The sequence below is a fragment of the Furipterus horrens genome, unplaced genomic scaffold, assembly GCF_987537825.1.
Source record: "Furipterus horrens unplaced genomic scaffold, mFurHor1.1.pri manual_scaffold_4, whole genome shotgun sequence".
Lineage (NCBI taxonomy): Eukaryota > Metazoa > Chordata > Mammalia > Chiroptera > Furipteridae > Furipterus > Furipterus horrens.
Window position 1 is genome coordinate 13149516 of NW_028327174.1, and position 15576 is coordinate 13165091.

The 15576-nt window shown below is 43.6% G+C and overlaps 1 long non-coding RNA gene across 1 annotated transcript in view; it reads right to left on the reverse strand.

The window, feature by feature from the left end:
* Window positions 1-13255, reverse strand: part of LOC150011135 (uncharacterized) — a 36340-nt gene extending 23085 nt beyond the window's left edge. The window contains exons 1-2 of the long non-coding RNA XR_016510642.1: window positions 12933-13255; window positions 361-385 (exon numbers count right to left, since the gene is read on the reverse strand). This is a non-coding gene — a long non-coding RNA (uncharacterized LOC150011135). The remainder of the gene's footprint in view (window positions 1-360; window positions 386-12932) is intronic.
* Between the last annotated feature and the right edge of the window lie 2321 nt (window positions 13256-15576).

Consider the following 15576-nt stretch of genomic DNA (forward strand, 5'->3'; position numbering starts at 1 on the left):
CTCTAAGACTCTGTGCCATCACAGGAGCTATGCGATGGGCTGAAGTCTCCCAGAGTCACTTGCTTTTAATCAGCAGAAATCTCTACAGAAGTTGGGAGGGAAACACTGACGGGTCCCTTTCTTAAAGTTCCACATTAAAGGCCTAGGGCAACTGAAAGGCTAAAATGAAAAGTCACAAATCATCGCATTCTTCAAATAGTACTTTAGTCACAAACCCAGAGGATAATCTTGATTGGCACAGAGCACAGAAAGTATTTCCATGTCCTTCTGGCCATAGCTACACATATCTGAAGGTCACAATCGTGAAAAACAATGTCATCCTACAAAAGGGTTTAGCAAATCATAGTATTAAATACTTACACATCTTTAGCTGCTCCTGCAGGACCTAGGAAAGAAAGAAAACAGGTTCGTATTAGTGTGTTAGTGTTGCTACAAAAATAGTAAGCCCAATACCCGATTAAAATCATATTCTGCAAGAGACAACTGGAGAAAATGGTGTTTTAAGAGATCATTTCAGAAAAAGGCAAGACCATCATAAAGTTCAAGCCTTAAATTTACACTTTAGCCAGCCCATTTTTAACAATTCCTACATATTACAAGGTGTGGGTTCTGAAGGGGTTTTACAGATCACCTAGTCCAATCTTCTCATTTTACAGATGAAGATTGGAGAAATAATTTTCTTCTCTAAGACACACCCCTTCTAAGCTGCATGGCCTTCTTACAAGTCTCACTTTGCACGAGTCACAAAGTAGAGCATCAGGAGACAAAACGGAGGTGACGTCCTAAGGGGATTAGGACGTGTCAAGGACAACAGTCAAGCTCCAACTGGAGTTACATACACGTACCACTGTGCTCTTATTTCCCATCAAAGCCTCTCACGTCTGCGTCCCCCTAACATGCCAGAAACAACACATCTCTTCTGCACACCGTTCTCATCGCTCATCACAGGTCCTCTGCCCACAACACAGCCCAACCTCCCCACTTCCCTGTCCTAATATCCTAATCTAGTGACAGAGAACTTGGCCCCAATTTTACTACCGACATGGCATCAAGTGTCCTTTCCTCTTAAACCCTCCCTTCCCTCATGTGTCAAAGGAGGGTAATAAGAGTACCTTTCTCAGAGGTTGTTAAGAGTAAAAAAATAAAAATAAAAAATACATATAAATACAGCACCAAGTCTGGCCATAAAAATAGCTCAGTTGTTATTACTAACAGTCACATTTAACTTGATATCTCAATTTCCATATCTAGGAAATGGAAATTAAAATACTTCTTCTGCATAAGTTACAGAAATATGAAAACAAAGGAAAATGTGCCAAAGTAAGCAAGCATGTCTGCAGGAAAAGTTATTGTCAAGTTAGCAAGAACGCTGCCCCAGTGGTACTAATTTAGGATCTGTCACACTGCGAATTCAAGGCAGAGCAGAGATAATCAAGACTGTCTCAAACAAAGGCTTCTAAGGCTTTGAACAAACCTGAATTTTATAACAAACTTAGTTCCTTTCTTTAGAGAAGTGTAATATTTCTATGCCACAAGTATCAACTCAATTATATAAATAAAAATTGCTTTGGAATCTGAGATCATAAAAAAAAAAAAAAAAATCCTAAAACTTAAAGTTAAAACTTAACATAAGAAACACTAGGATCCTTCGTTTGATTCCCAGTCAGGGCACATGCCTGGGTTGTGGGCCAGGTCCCAGTTGGGGGCGTGAGAGGCGACCACACAATGATGTTTTCCTTTCTCCCTCCCTGCCCTTCTCTCTGAAAATAAGTAAATTAAAAAAAATTTTTTTTTTTTTTTTAAGAAAGAAAGAAAAGCAACACTGCCAACAGTGGAGTATCTTGATTTAAAAAAAAAAAAAAAGGGATTAGTGCCACCAAAAACCCATGAAAACGAACATTTTATTTCAAAGTCACACCAAGTATGAGAATCTGGAAGGCAATCTAGAATGAAAATAATACCCTCATTTTCTCATTTTTATTTTCATGAAAAAGGAGAGGGAATGTTTGAGGGTTTTGTTGTGGTCAGAGGAAGGGAGAACCAGATGTATCAGAAACTTTGATTCTGTGAAGTCTTACAGGGAAAAGAAAGCAGAGATCATAACGTGAGTCTATTTAGCAATGAAGGGCCATCTAGCACAATCCACAGGGACAGCCGAGGGGACAGAAGCCATCCCATTCCATCTCAGGGACGGCAGTAGGGTAGGAAAAGAGCGCCACGGAACTGGAAGGCAGAAGGCCTCAATCGGGGCCTTGTTCCGATATCTGTCTAACAGCCAATCAATCACTGTGCTTCGGTTTCTAACGCTGGGCTGATAAAGGCGCTGAGAAGACAAAGCACAATCATGTGTGTGAAATACGTTTCAAAACAGCACCGTGTTGTCTAATCAGTACTTATTTTAATTAGCGACCAGGGCCCTTTCATCCGGCTCACCTAGACTGACCCAGGCTCTGGGCACCCATGGGGCCTCTTCCCAGCTGGGTTCTCCATCTATCATCCCCGCGGGCCCAAGGCAGATGCCGGTGCTACCCTCCGAAAGGAAGTCGGAGGTCGTTTCTTTGTTCTCAAATGTCCCTTATTTTTGTCACCACCTATTTAATAATGGCGGGGAGGGCAGAAAAGTCAGAAACACTACATCAAGGGCATACCTATCATTGTAATATGTGCTCTGTTTTTTTAAAGGGATGAAAATGTGCACCTTTGAAGCAAGGTAACATGCTATTAATGAGAAGTTTACAAGGACAAGGAGAACATGACTCCCTAACACACAATGTCTCAGAATTAAAAAAAAAAAAAGAAGTTGCAATTGTTGGAAACCCTCTAGAGACTCTCAGAATATCTAGAAATATAAATGTGAAATGTCTTTGTTCAGCGAAAATATAAAATCATAAAATTATTATAAATAGAAGAAAAAATATAATTACTCACTGCAACATTTTAATCACACTTCACCTAAATATTGATCATAATTAACCAGATAGAAGTCTCTAATTTATGCAAAAAATACTTTGATTAGAACTATTCAGAGAGTGGCAAAACCCCATTCACATTAAATTGTGTTTAGGGTTCCCATGATTTGTCATTTATTAAACATAAATGTACAGCAGTGTGCTTACTTCTTTCCAGGCCCTGGGGACAGAGCCATCATCCCATTAGCACCACTTCATTTCCTGCCAAAATGATTCTACTTTTTAAACACAGCCTTTGTGTATTAACGTGGAATAAAAGCACCACAAAATATACAGACCCACTAGAATTTTTGTGGGTTAAAGAGTTAATGGCTATTTTTCCAACTGTATAAATGATCATCATAATTTTAAATATCATCCTAAAAAATAAAAGAGGAGGTTTGCTTTCATAAAAGTATCATATGTAGTTATAGTGACAAAAAGCAATTCCTTTTGAAAGTAAGGAATTGGTGTTTCTTTAATAAGTAGTAAACATTCTTGGTTGTTCACAAAGTCACTTCATTTCACCGTGATTCTGTATACTTTTTACTTCACACACTTCAAAAGATTTTAATGTTTTATTCATGAGTCTCAAAGTCTCAGCTACTTAAACACGCATAGCAAATCCAGGGTATCCAAACATTCAAAGACCTTAATCTGATATTGTGAAATCATACAAAGACATTTGGTCTTAACCCCCCACTCCTGGCTCAGACTTCTAAAACTCTTGGAATTTCCTGAATGATTAGGGCGATAGGAGCCTTTTTCCCCTCTAACGAGGTGACTTGGGAAGACCTGAAATAGCTTTAGGCTGGGGGGCTGCTCATCAGAAAAGCTAACGCTTGATTAGAAGCTTGAAACTTTCAGCCCCACGTCCAACCTGGAGGGAGGAGAGAGGGGCCAAAAACTGAATTAATCACCAATGGCCATTGATTCGATCAGCTGTGCCTACCTAATAAAGCTTCCATAAAAACCACCAAGTGGTGGGGTTCGGATGGCTTCCAGGTTGGCAAACACATTATGTGCCAGGAGGGTGGCACATCCCAACTCCGTGGGAACAGATTCCTGTGCTCAGGATCCTCCCAGACCTCAGCCTCTGTACCTCTTCACTGGGGTGTTCGTTTGTGTCCTTTACAATAAACCAGTAAATTTATTTATTTATGTATTTATGTATTTATTTACTTATTTACTTTCTGGAGGAGCAAGCAATGGGTTTATTGAAGGTTGGAGGGGAAGGGCCCCTCCCGGACCAACTCAAGGGCCTGTGGGAGCAAAGGGAATGGGGAGCAAGGGAACAGGGAATGGAGACTCCCGGTCCTCCTCGTGGGCCCGTAGGAGTCCCTAAACTGGTAAATTTAAGCTGGAAAGTAAAATACCTTTCTGAGTTCAGTGAGCCTTTCTAACAAGTTATGGAATCTGAGGAAGGGAACGTGGAAACCTCACAAAATTACACGGAACCTGGGGACCCAGTACTTGTGACCGGTGTCTGAAGTACGGGCATCTGGTGGCACTTAGCCCTGAACCCTGTGGCGACTGGCACCGCACAGAGTGTTAGGTGCAGACTGAATGGCAGAACGCCCACCAGTCGGGGTCGGAGAAGTGGAGAACTGGATGGTATCAGGAGGGAAAAAGTCTATCATATGTTCTTCCTGTTTTATAACAACTTGGTATCCTAATAAATGAGGCTCTGAACAACCTTGAAGTGTTTTATGAGTCACACCAAGATGGAATTGTGCTGGATTTACTTCAACAAATAATTATTTACATTCCACATATAGGGTTTTTTAACAGAGTTTTCTTATTTTCTAACTTAGTCCCATTCCCAAACAACTGCAGGAAAAACCTGCTGTATTAATTTCCTGCGGTTGCTGTAACAAATCATCACCACAAGCTGGCTGGTGACTAGTTCTGCTCCTGGAGCTCTGGAGGCCAGAAGTGCGAGATCCCAGCGTCAGTGGGTGCACCGCCCGCACAGAGGCACCAGGGAAGAGGCCATGCGTGCCTCTCAGCAGCTGGTGGCGGTGACCACCCCTCGGCTCAGGTCCCTTCACTCCGCTCCTCCTCACTCACCTCCTCCTCTCTGTATCTCAGTCTCTTCGGTTTCTTTATCATTGGATTTGGGGCCCATCCAGATCATCTAGAATGACCTCCTCATCTGGATATCTTTAACTTAATTACATCTCAAAGGCCCCTTTTCCACAAAGGATAACATTCACACATTCCAGGATGAGGACACGGACGAGCCTTCTTATCGCTGTCTACCCCACCCCTCCAAAAACAGAAATTATCTTTGGAAGAGAAATATGTAGCGAAGTTAATATTGGGGGGAGAATTAAATTTTACATAACGTATCATACATTCCACAAACAGACAAAATTTTATTACTAGTGATGATAAAGCGAGCCAGCTGCAAGATACTACATCAATTCAGTAGCTTTACTCGAGACAAATGTCCCTTTTCAGTCTAATCAGTCTTGTAAATTAAGGAGAGTGAGCCATACTTCCCAGAATGTTTTTACAGTACAGTCGTCGGCAGCCATCCGTCTCGAGAGACGATGGTGTAGCTTCTTAAGAGTCTATCTGCACCGCCGAGAATGGCTGTGCAGTCCGACTCGGGAGTGACACGGTATCTGTCTCCTCCCGTGTTGAATCGACATCTTGCGATGACGCTGGAGTGTCCTCTCCAGTGAAGCTGAAGCTACAGAGCCTGGACAGGGTGATATGGAGGGTCTGCTGTTGCCCATGCAGCAGACCCCCCCTCTCTTCGCAGCTGAAGGGTCCAAGGGAAAGACGGAGTCAATACAGCTTGGCTTCAGGTGCGCCGCAGGAGTTGCCGGTGTTGACTACAACGTCAAACCGCCTTAGGGACTCCGGCTCCGGATTTTCTGTCGGGGTTTACTCCCTTAGCCTTTCCCCTGAAGAGGTATGCCGCAAGGCAGCGGAGGTTTTTTGGAATCAGAGTTTTCCTTCCCTGATGTGCCCTGACTGGAAGATCGAACTAGCGACACTTAGCTCGCAGGCCGATGCTCAATCCACTGAGCCAAACCAGCCAGGGGATACAGTACAGTATGCCCTCACTTATCTCGGGTATTACGTTCCCGCCCCCTCCCCCCACCCTGTGAAATAGGAACCTTATATTTATTCCACACTCCTAAACCTCTGTAACTTTAACAACATACGTAGACAGTACTGCAAAATCCTGCAATATAGCGAAAAATCCGCGAAAAATAATTAAATATAATATTTTTAAAATCCCGTGAGGCCGCGATAAGTGAACCGCGATATAGTCCCTCTCTGTACTGTATACATGTAGAATAAATGTAAGGTTCCTAGTTTGCGGGGGCGGGGGGGGGGCGGGGGGGGGGGGGCGTCTGCAACTTAATACCCGCAATAAGTGAGGGAATACTGTTTTTCAGATTCATACACGTATTGTTATGAGGTCCTCACCCATGCCAAGTTCTAATATAAAGAAAATAGTTATCCTTTTTTAAAGAAAGATCATATACATTTTTGCATTTGAAAAAAGTCTATTCATGGCCTTTTTTCATCACTACTTTATATGTACTTTTATTATAGAGTTTATGTAATATACCGGAATTATTCACACGAGTAAGTAAACTGTTAAATTACATATTAAATCATGTTTCTTTCTTCAGACTAAATGGTGATCATTTAAACACACACACAAAAAATAAAATTACATACATAAAGGATTTCTAAAAAGTACTCAAGATTTATGAATCAGTCTTCTGTCACCGTAATGATCAGAAACATAAATGATTATAGCTCTTATGGGAAATAATAAAAATATGCAGGAATGTTTTAGTCTTTATTTGCTTTATAAAAAAAATAATAAAGCTCCCCTGAGAACTGTAGAAACATAACTACAGAAAAATAAACAAAACTCTCTTTAATTTTGACAGCTTGCTAGGTCTCCTCCAACCCATAATAGTTCTAAAACTATGTCATAATCTACGTTTGGCCCAAAGAAGTAGAACAACAGCTTTTCAGTTCATCCAAAACATTGTTTATTTTTCAAGAAGCCAACAAAAGACACAGATTCCTAAGTAATTTCTTCAATACTGGAGAAAAAACATTCAGGTCAACATGTCCTAGAAATATGAAATTATGTTAATGAACGTGGGAGCTCTTACAGAAAAAAACCTCTTTGCTTACAGGTTTTCCTGGTTGAGTAACTGCACTTTAGGTGGGTAAAAAATTAATAAATACAGGCAGCCATGTGTGTAGAGACCTGAGGTAACGCATTGACACTTAGCTGCTATAATTTAAGCCATGTCTATATTGAGCTGTAAGCGGCTCATGGCAGAACTGAATAATTTACTTAGGTCACGTGGTTGCAAGGTCAATACTGGGGAGTTGGAACAAGTGAACTTCCTGTTTCTGCTGGACCAGTGGTGATGCCTGAGCAAGAAGCTATTCCCACATCTCTTGTTGTTCAAAGGAGGTACATCCAAAAGCATATTGATCACCTGCATCCTCCTACCATCCCTTTAGAGGTAGTAGCATCTCCTTCCCGCTACCTAGGCTTTAACAGTTTGGGTGCATTTTCGCTCCTCCTGCCCTGACGGGAAGACCGCCCTCAGCCAGGCTGCCCTCCAGGGGTCTTTGGCATCAATGCCTCCACCACTACAGGCCCTCGTCACTTCAGTGATCCCAGACAGCAGCTTGAATTCATGTCACCCTAGATGCTCCCTCTTTCCTTCTACACCAGCTACCAACGTCTTTCCCTACAGTAATAATAAATAGCACATTGAGTACTCAACAGTATCCAGAGCACTGTTCTAAGCACTTCACATAAATTAACTCAGTTAGTCTTGAGTCAGTTGCTTAATTACTCCCCGATTTTACAGTTGAGGAAACTAAGGTACAGTTTCAGCAGGCTGCCCAAGGTCATGCATCTGATAAATGACAAAAGCAGGATTTGCTGTGACAAAATGACAAAAGCCTCTCTGTCCTCCTCGCCAGTATCCTAGCCATTCTTACCTCCACCCAGCATCCTGTAACCCGTATGAACTACTAAAGCCAGTCGGGCCGGACTTCTCATTGCCTTGAAATGTACCAAGCCCACTTCTGTCCCTCTGAATTCCCCTAAAAATGCCCTCCCTTCTGTCTCTCTCTGCTCATCTAATTCTTATCTACTCTTCAAAGCGAAATCAAGTCCATCTTCTTCCAAGCAGGTTTCCCAGACTGTTCTCTCAATTACTGTATCAGTCACAGTGCCTCCAACACAATTTAGGACTTAATTTTATTTATCAGCTTTTTTTCCCAAATATACTGATTCACTCAAAAAAAAATTTTTGAGGGCCAAAAAATTGCCTTGAAAGTTTGGATACTGATCTAGAACAGCGGGCCCCAACCTTTTTGGCACATGGACCAGTTTCTCGGAAGGCGGAGCCGGGGTGCAGAGGTGGACCTCAGGTGAGCTTTACCACCCACCATGGATGCAGTATGGGAGACCAACTAGGATGCATGAGGGTCTCAGAAGGCCAATGTTTGGTGGAGGGAAACAAAAGGGGCAATAAATATCAGCTTTCCAGCAGGACATGTTTCAGAAAGAAAACAAGAGAGTTCAGCATGTTTAAAGAATAGAAAGAAGGATGGTGAGGCTGGGGCCTAAGCAAGCTGAATAGCACAAGATAACAGGACTTCTTGATATCAACAAAATTGTATAGCATTTCCACCACTACTCAGCCCAGACTAATGCTAAGCACAGTGGGAGCATTTCAATACCACCAACGCATTTATAGATTTAAATCAAGGCTGCACTATACAGCTACACCAAAAGATAATGCAATGAGACCTATTTAACTGGGGATGAGGATAACTAATCTAAATAATTGGACCCAAGAGAATTATATTAACTCCCTGGGTACACTGATAAAATGGAATAATTATTAAATGTCTCCTCCTCAGACTATTGTTAAATAAATAGCAGAAGAACCATGATAGAAACATTCTGATAATAAACTGCCCACAAAATTATGATTAGATAGTTGTCAATTACACATCTCTGGTAGAAAAACTATAACAAACCAATCGACTATCACGAGCAGAATACTTCTGAAATAACTCTGCTGCTACAAAGAATTTCTACAGCCTCAGCCTGTATTAAAACAGGCTATTGTAGATATTTGGAACCATCCAAACTTTTAAGGGACTTTCTGGTTCACATTAGACTCACTTAACAGTCTATATGTGTGACCACATAAGAGGGAAGGACTGACCTGTTCTAAATCATTGGCTCAAATGCAGGCTTGCTCATTCCTCTGCCTGGTTAGGGAATATGTCCAAAGGTAAACAAAAGGATAGAAATTTGATGGCTGAAACAGAGAGGTGGGGGGGGGTCAGGGACAGAGAAACAGAGAGCAAAAGCTTCCTGCCTTATAGTAAATACAGCCCTTTAAAAATGGACTACTTAATCCAGATGTTTCTGTATAGTTTAGGGTGTCTAGACCATAGATGACACAGGAAAATGTACTGAATCTTCGCTGAATGGAAAACACAAGAAGCCCTCCTACTATAGCTCTTGGTAAGGAAAAATCACATTCCTCCATGGAGAAAGTGATCTTACTAAAACATTAACATGGAGAGAGTTCTTGTGTAATCAGAATGCATCTTGTGATCCCATCTAGACTGACAGCCAAATTCCTCCCAGAAGCCTACTCTGACTGAACTACATTATTCAACACCTCCTGGCCACATGCATGTTCAATGTGTATTCTATGTGCTTTGCAATTGTCCCCAAATGGTTAATCTTCCTACCTAAACTATTCACTTCTCAAGAGCAAGAAAGTTTGATTTCATTCTATAGCCATCATCGCTGGCTGCCCTGACCCTTGCCCTAAATTCCCAGTAGAGTACTGTGGTCTTGCACATGTGTGTGCGTGTGTGTGTGTGTGTGTGTGTGTGTGTGTGTTACATTTACGGCTAGAAATCTCCCGTAAAGGAAATCTAATCTGAATGATCTAGGGACTGACTGATCTAGCGGCTGATTTCGTCTGGCTGTTGACTATATTACTGCATCTCAGTTACTCCACGGAGCGGACATTCAGAATCAAACATACTCAAGCACACTACTAACTACCAATGTGTCACATTAACCAATTCCACCAGACAAAAGCCAAAAGTGGCAAGTTGTCCAGATAGCTCAAGGAAGGGAGAAAGAATGATCTGGTTTTACATAAATTAGTTACAGAGTAAAACAGGGCTCATAATGGAGATTTCAGGTTCGGGAACTTTATTACTAATGTGCTAATATGCTTCCTTTGAAAGTAGATTTGCCATGTTCTTTTAGAAAGATATCAGGGAAAGCCATATCACCTTCAACATGGTACTATTCCACTACTCTGTAATAACTACAGTAGAGAGCTTTCAATCTGGAACTCCAAATAAGTGAAATGAAACGGCCACAGTAATGCAACTAGCACAGTACCAAAGTCAAGCTGAAACCTCACTTCCCTGACTCAAGTTCAGCATCCTTCCCACCATCTTTCTCTGTACTTTTCTTTTTTTTTTTTTCCTGAAAAGCTTAAGCATAGCTATTGAATTGTATGATCCTGGGACGGTTCAGAAGTTGTACATTTCAAGTACCCAGAGCACCAGGACATTTACTTCACACATTTCATCACGCTTGGGTTTAGTACCACAAGTTTGCAGCTCGGTCAACACATATTTGATACTGATGTCAAAGTTCACAACTGAAAGAAATGTAAGTAACTGTGCAGTCTGTTGTTTGTTTTTTTAAAACCTGCCATCTCTCATCCTGATGCATTTCCTTTCTGAAACTAAAGTCCTACCACCAGCTAACAAAAAAATTTCAAAATAACAATGACCAAATTCCCAAGCCTGCCAGCTGGACTCGCCAGCAGGGCTCGCCAGCAGGGCAAGGGCTGGGGACTGACTTCTCAAAGGCAAGGGCAGATCCCTCAAAGAGGAGGCGCAGTAACTTCCTGTTCATGATGTTTTCTGCTCCTTGATGTTTCACAGTCTGCACTCCCTATCCTGCTCTTCTCTGAACACTAAGTAATTTTCAGTAAAGAGCAAGCTGGAGAACAACGTGCTCTTGCACGAGCTGTCCTTCAAAAACAAAAGAAAGGCTGCTTATCAAGAAGACTGAGCTGTAAGTGGTTTTTTTCAACATAACTATACCTCCCTTGATGGAATAAGGGATGTGGCCCTGTTGGGGGGGACAGGCGGGGGGGATGGTGGACATCAACCAGATATGTGTAAGGGGAATCATATTTTCCCATTTTCTTACATTACCATGTCAGAGCTACCTTATCATCACTCTGACTAAGCAATGGGACCCCTCTCTCTAGTCCCACACCTGGTAAGCAGGGCAGTAATAAAAATGTAAATGAACTAAGCTGGCTCCACTTTAAAGGAAATCTGTTGCAAATCTTTCCTATGATTGTTTTTTATATGTGGATAACTGTCCTTAACCTTTTGCAAAGTAGGGTCGCAAAGGGCCACAGGGCATGTTACATTAAGAAATGTAATTCATGGTGTGCGGGGGATGTGGCCTTGACATTGTTCCAGGTTTCCATTCAGAGTTCTGTGGCCACTCTCCGTTGAGAATCCTGTTCTTGCCTTCCTTAGCATCAGGCAATAACTAACCTGTGTCACTGTTAATATGAATCGAAGTGATTTGTTCCTTGGTAGCTCTCTCTGCATGTCACAAGGATAGGAATTTAATTCAAGATAATAAACGTTACCTGTAAGAGATAAACTTTTCAATCAATCATTGCCTGGGCACCTTCTCTTTAACTATTCTGTGTGTGTAGTCTCAGTCAACCAAGGAGGAAAAACAAACTCAGCCAGTTAACTGGGCTTATTTCCATATCTGATCCCAGTCTTATGAACATCAAAATGAACTTTAAGTAAATAAAGCTTGGATTTTAAACTGCATCTTCCACCAAGGTCTGGGTTAAGGGAAGTGACAGGCCCAAGGTCACAAAGTCATTGACAGGGCATCCACCCCGCCCTAGGAAATACTGCAGCATCAGACGGCTGTTTACATTTGCTGTTTGGGATAGGATATGGCATCTGATTGATCTCAGTTGGAGGAGATACAAGTTCTTTATCCTAACAGACACTAAAATAGGTCAGCAGATATCACTCAAAACAGATCCAGACTCTTAAATCGGGAGGCAGTAGCTGGGTTAAAGGGAAAGGTTGAATTTTGGAATAAGTCACTTGATACAAAGCCTGGGTGACTAGGAGAATCAAGAAGACCTCACCTGCCAATCCTCAAAACAAAGTGGTGTAAAAAGAAGTTTCAGTATGTTTTTATTTTTAAATGAAATATATAAAAACAGATCACTGCTAATACTAAAACTGTCACATATCTAAAACGCCCTTTATACTGCAGCCTCTCAGAGAAATCTTGCGAACGTCCCAGCGATCTTAAGCATCACGACCGACTCGGAGGAATTTTTAGAGCCCTGTTCGCAGTGTTCAACCCCACTCGCATCCTCCCAGCAGCACTACCAAAAAAGTCCTGAATGGCTCTGCTGCACTTTTCCAGGTGCAGCGTCTGGGTTCCGAGGGGCTGGGGGCAAGGCCTGGGCGGCGGGGGAGGGCACAGGGGCGAGTGTGGGAACGCAGGGCACAGACACACACCATCTCTAGGAACCCTCTCCCCCAGGAGAACGCCCAGCCTACCCGCCGCAGGGGAGCCCCGCCGCCAGTCCTCCCCGCACTCCCTCCCCAGGATCGCCCTGCAGGCTCTCCTCGTCCAGGCGTGACCGCCCCCACGCGCGCGGGGGAAATGCCCTGCTTTCGGTGGTTCCAAAAGCGAGCGATCTGCTCCTGTCCCGAAAATGGGGGCGGGCACAAGGGGCTGCATACCCTCCCTCCCCGGCTCCCTGCACCCTTCCTTCTAGCCGCCTTTCTCCTGGGCTCTCTCACCGAGGTGGCCCGCCCTGCGGACCCCCCACGCCCCCGGTTTGCCGCTGCGCTCACCTCGGCCCGCGCCCGCACTGGTGGCAGTGGAGTTCCCGCAGCCCATCGCACCGTTGGCCGGAGAAGCGGTGCTCAAGGCAGGCGGCCGCAGGTCCTGGCGGTGGAGACAGAGACGGAGGCGGAGGGCGGCGCGTCCCCAGCCAGCGCGGGGCTAGTGGTGGCCACGGGTGCGCGGGGGGCCGCCCACGCGCGCCGGCCAGGGTGCGGCGGAAACCGCCAAGCACCCTAGCCCTCGCCCTGCTCCGGGACCCCGCCGGGCCCACCCGTCACCTCGGCAACCGCGGCGCCCGCCAATCCTCAGCCTCCTCCGGGCTCCCTGACCAGGCATTGGTAATCATTAAGAGGGGGCGGGAGTTTAAAGGGGGGTTGGGGGCGAGGGCGAGGCTGAGGGGCGTGGCCGGCGCGGGCTCAGGGCTGTGGCGAAGGAGCCCAGGGAGCTCACCTGCCCATCATGCACAATCTCTTTGCCTTCTCTTTTTCTTCCCCACTTTCCCTCCTCCAGGATGTGGGGAGCAGAGGAAGTGGCAGGGAACACGTCTTTTGTGCACAGTGGGAGCTCAATAAATGTTATTGACTGAATAATGTTCAGATCCGAAGCTAAACCGAAATTCCTTTCTGTTTTAACAGAAAGCTGATGCATCTCTGTTCACCTGTTCACACTGGCTAATAAAGAACATAACTGCTCCCCACGTTGGTCATATTAACTGATTTCACTTTAAAGTAAATGCCACAATATTGATAACCTGGATATAGGAGGTCCGCTCTGAGTTAATGACCGAACTGTGAATTTACAGGGTACCCTTCAACCTAATAGTTGGGCAAGTGTTACTGGAGTCAGGTTGTCCGAGTTAAAAGCCCTGGTCTGCCCCTCCTGACCTCAGCAGAGTTACTTAACCCTTTAGCGTGTCAGTTGTTCTATCTGTAGAATGGCAGTAATAACTCAGGTACGCATGTGAAGCACCTAACACAGTGCCTGAGCCTAAATAAATGCCAGGTAGTCTCCCTTTTCTTAAATCTATTAGAAGTGAATATTAATTCCCTGAAGGTAAAGATTAGCAGAGTTATCATAATGTCCCGGCTCATAGTACAGACTCAGTAAATGTTTTGTGACATGAATTCAAGCCAGGAATTATATCTCCATTTTTAATCCATTTAATACAGTATTCCCTCACTTACTGCGGGTATTACGTTCCAGCCCCCACCCCCCCGCCACGAAGTGGGAACCTTAAATTTATTCTACACTCTTAAACCTACTTAACTTTAGCAACATCCGTATACAGTACCGCAAAATCCCGCGATATAGCGAAAAATCCGCGATAAGTAATTAAATATAATATTTTTAAAAATCCCGCAATACAGTGAGGCCGCGATAAGTGAACCACGATATAGCGAGGGACTGCTGTATTTATAGAGAGCCTAGCCTGTGCCAAGTATTTTGTGAAAATTAAGTTCCAAGGATACACGTATGTGGGAGCCAGTCTAACCAGCCTGACTGGTAATAAACAAATTAATTACCATGGAGCAGGGATGTTACCAGAGGAATACGGGGTGCTGTGATAGCCCAGAGGGTGTTGGGATACTGGTTAAAGACTTTCCTGAAAGCTATACAGTGTGTTTAGAGAAAACCCTGAAGCAGAACAAAGGCTCTAGTGGTCTTTTAAACATGACCTTCAAGGCAATGGTGAGGACTGGGTAATCCCATCGCTCAAGATACAAAAGATATGTCAGGGAGGTTTGGGGGTGGAAGGATTGACCAAAAAGGAAAAAGGACTCATGGACAGGGACAGCAGTGTGGTTAGTGCTGGAAAAAAATACACTTAAAAAAAGTGGACAAAAAGATATGCCATCCCCCATTTGAAAATTAGATATGCTTGGGCACGTGCTAAGATGGCAATTAATTCTCGAGCAAATGAGGATGTTTTTGAGTCGTCTGACTTTTAGAAGCACTGCTTCTGTACCCTGGGCTCCACTGCCTTAATTCAGTGGCTACCTCCATGCAAATCCAGAGTTAGTGGGGAGGGAGGAGGGTCCATCAAACGGCCAACAGAAATACTCTTGCTTATTTCTGAACTTCCTGACATAGGACTCCAGCCCTAGGACACTTCTAAGGAAGAGAAAAAAACAGACCCTGACATCCAGAAACTGGCCTGACCCAGGTAGGCCTTCGCGTTCTCCCTTGAAACACAGTTGCTTAGACACCATTATTAGACAAGGCCACTCAGTAATCTTGTCTAAGCATAACAAAAACAAGGTCACTGGTAAACCACAGAGACACTAAACATCACCCAGTCCTGGCTAATGTGAATGACTGCTAGAATCCTTGCTTACCTATTACAGTTTTAGCCTTGTTCAAGTCTTTCTGCCTTATAGATGAAATTTATTAAGAATATTCATTCATAGAATTGTCCCTGCTTCCTGACAACGTCCAATCCAGAAAAAAAAAAGGAAAAGAAAAGAAGGTCCTGCTCTTTTAAACCCTAATCAAAATCATCTAACTCAAACGCAAACCGGTAAGTTTCTTTCTAACACCGTTACTGAGATACCTTGTGGTCTCCCATGCTGAGCATTGTCTTTTACTGTAATGAGGAATAAATCCAGCTTGTTCAACTACCAGAGTGTTCTTGGTGGTCTTTGGCTGGAGGAT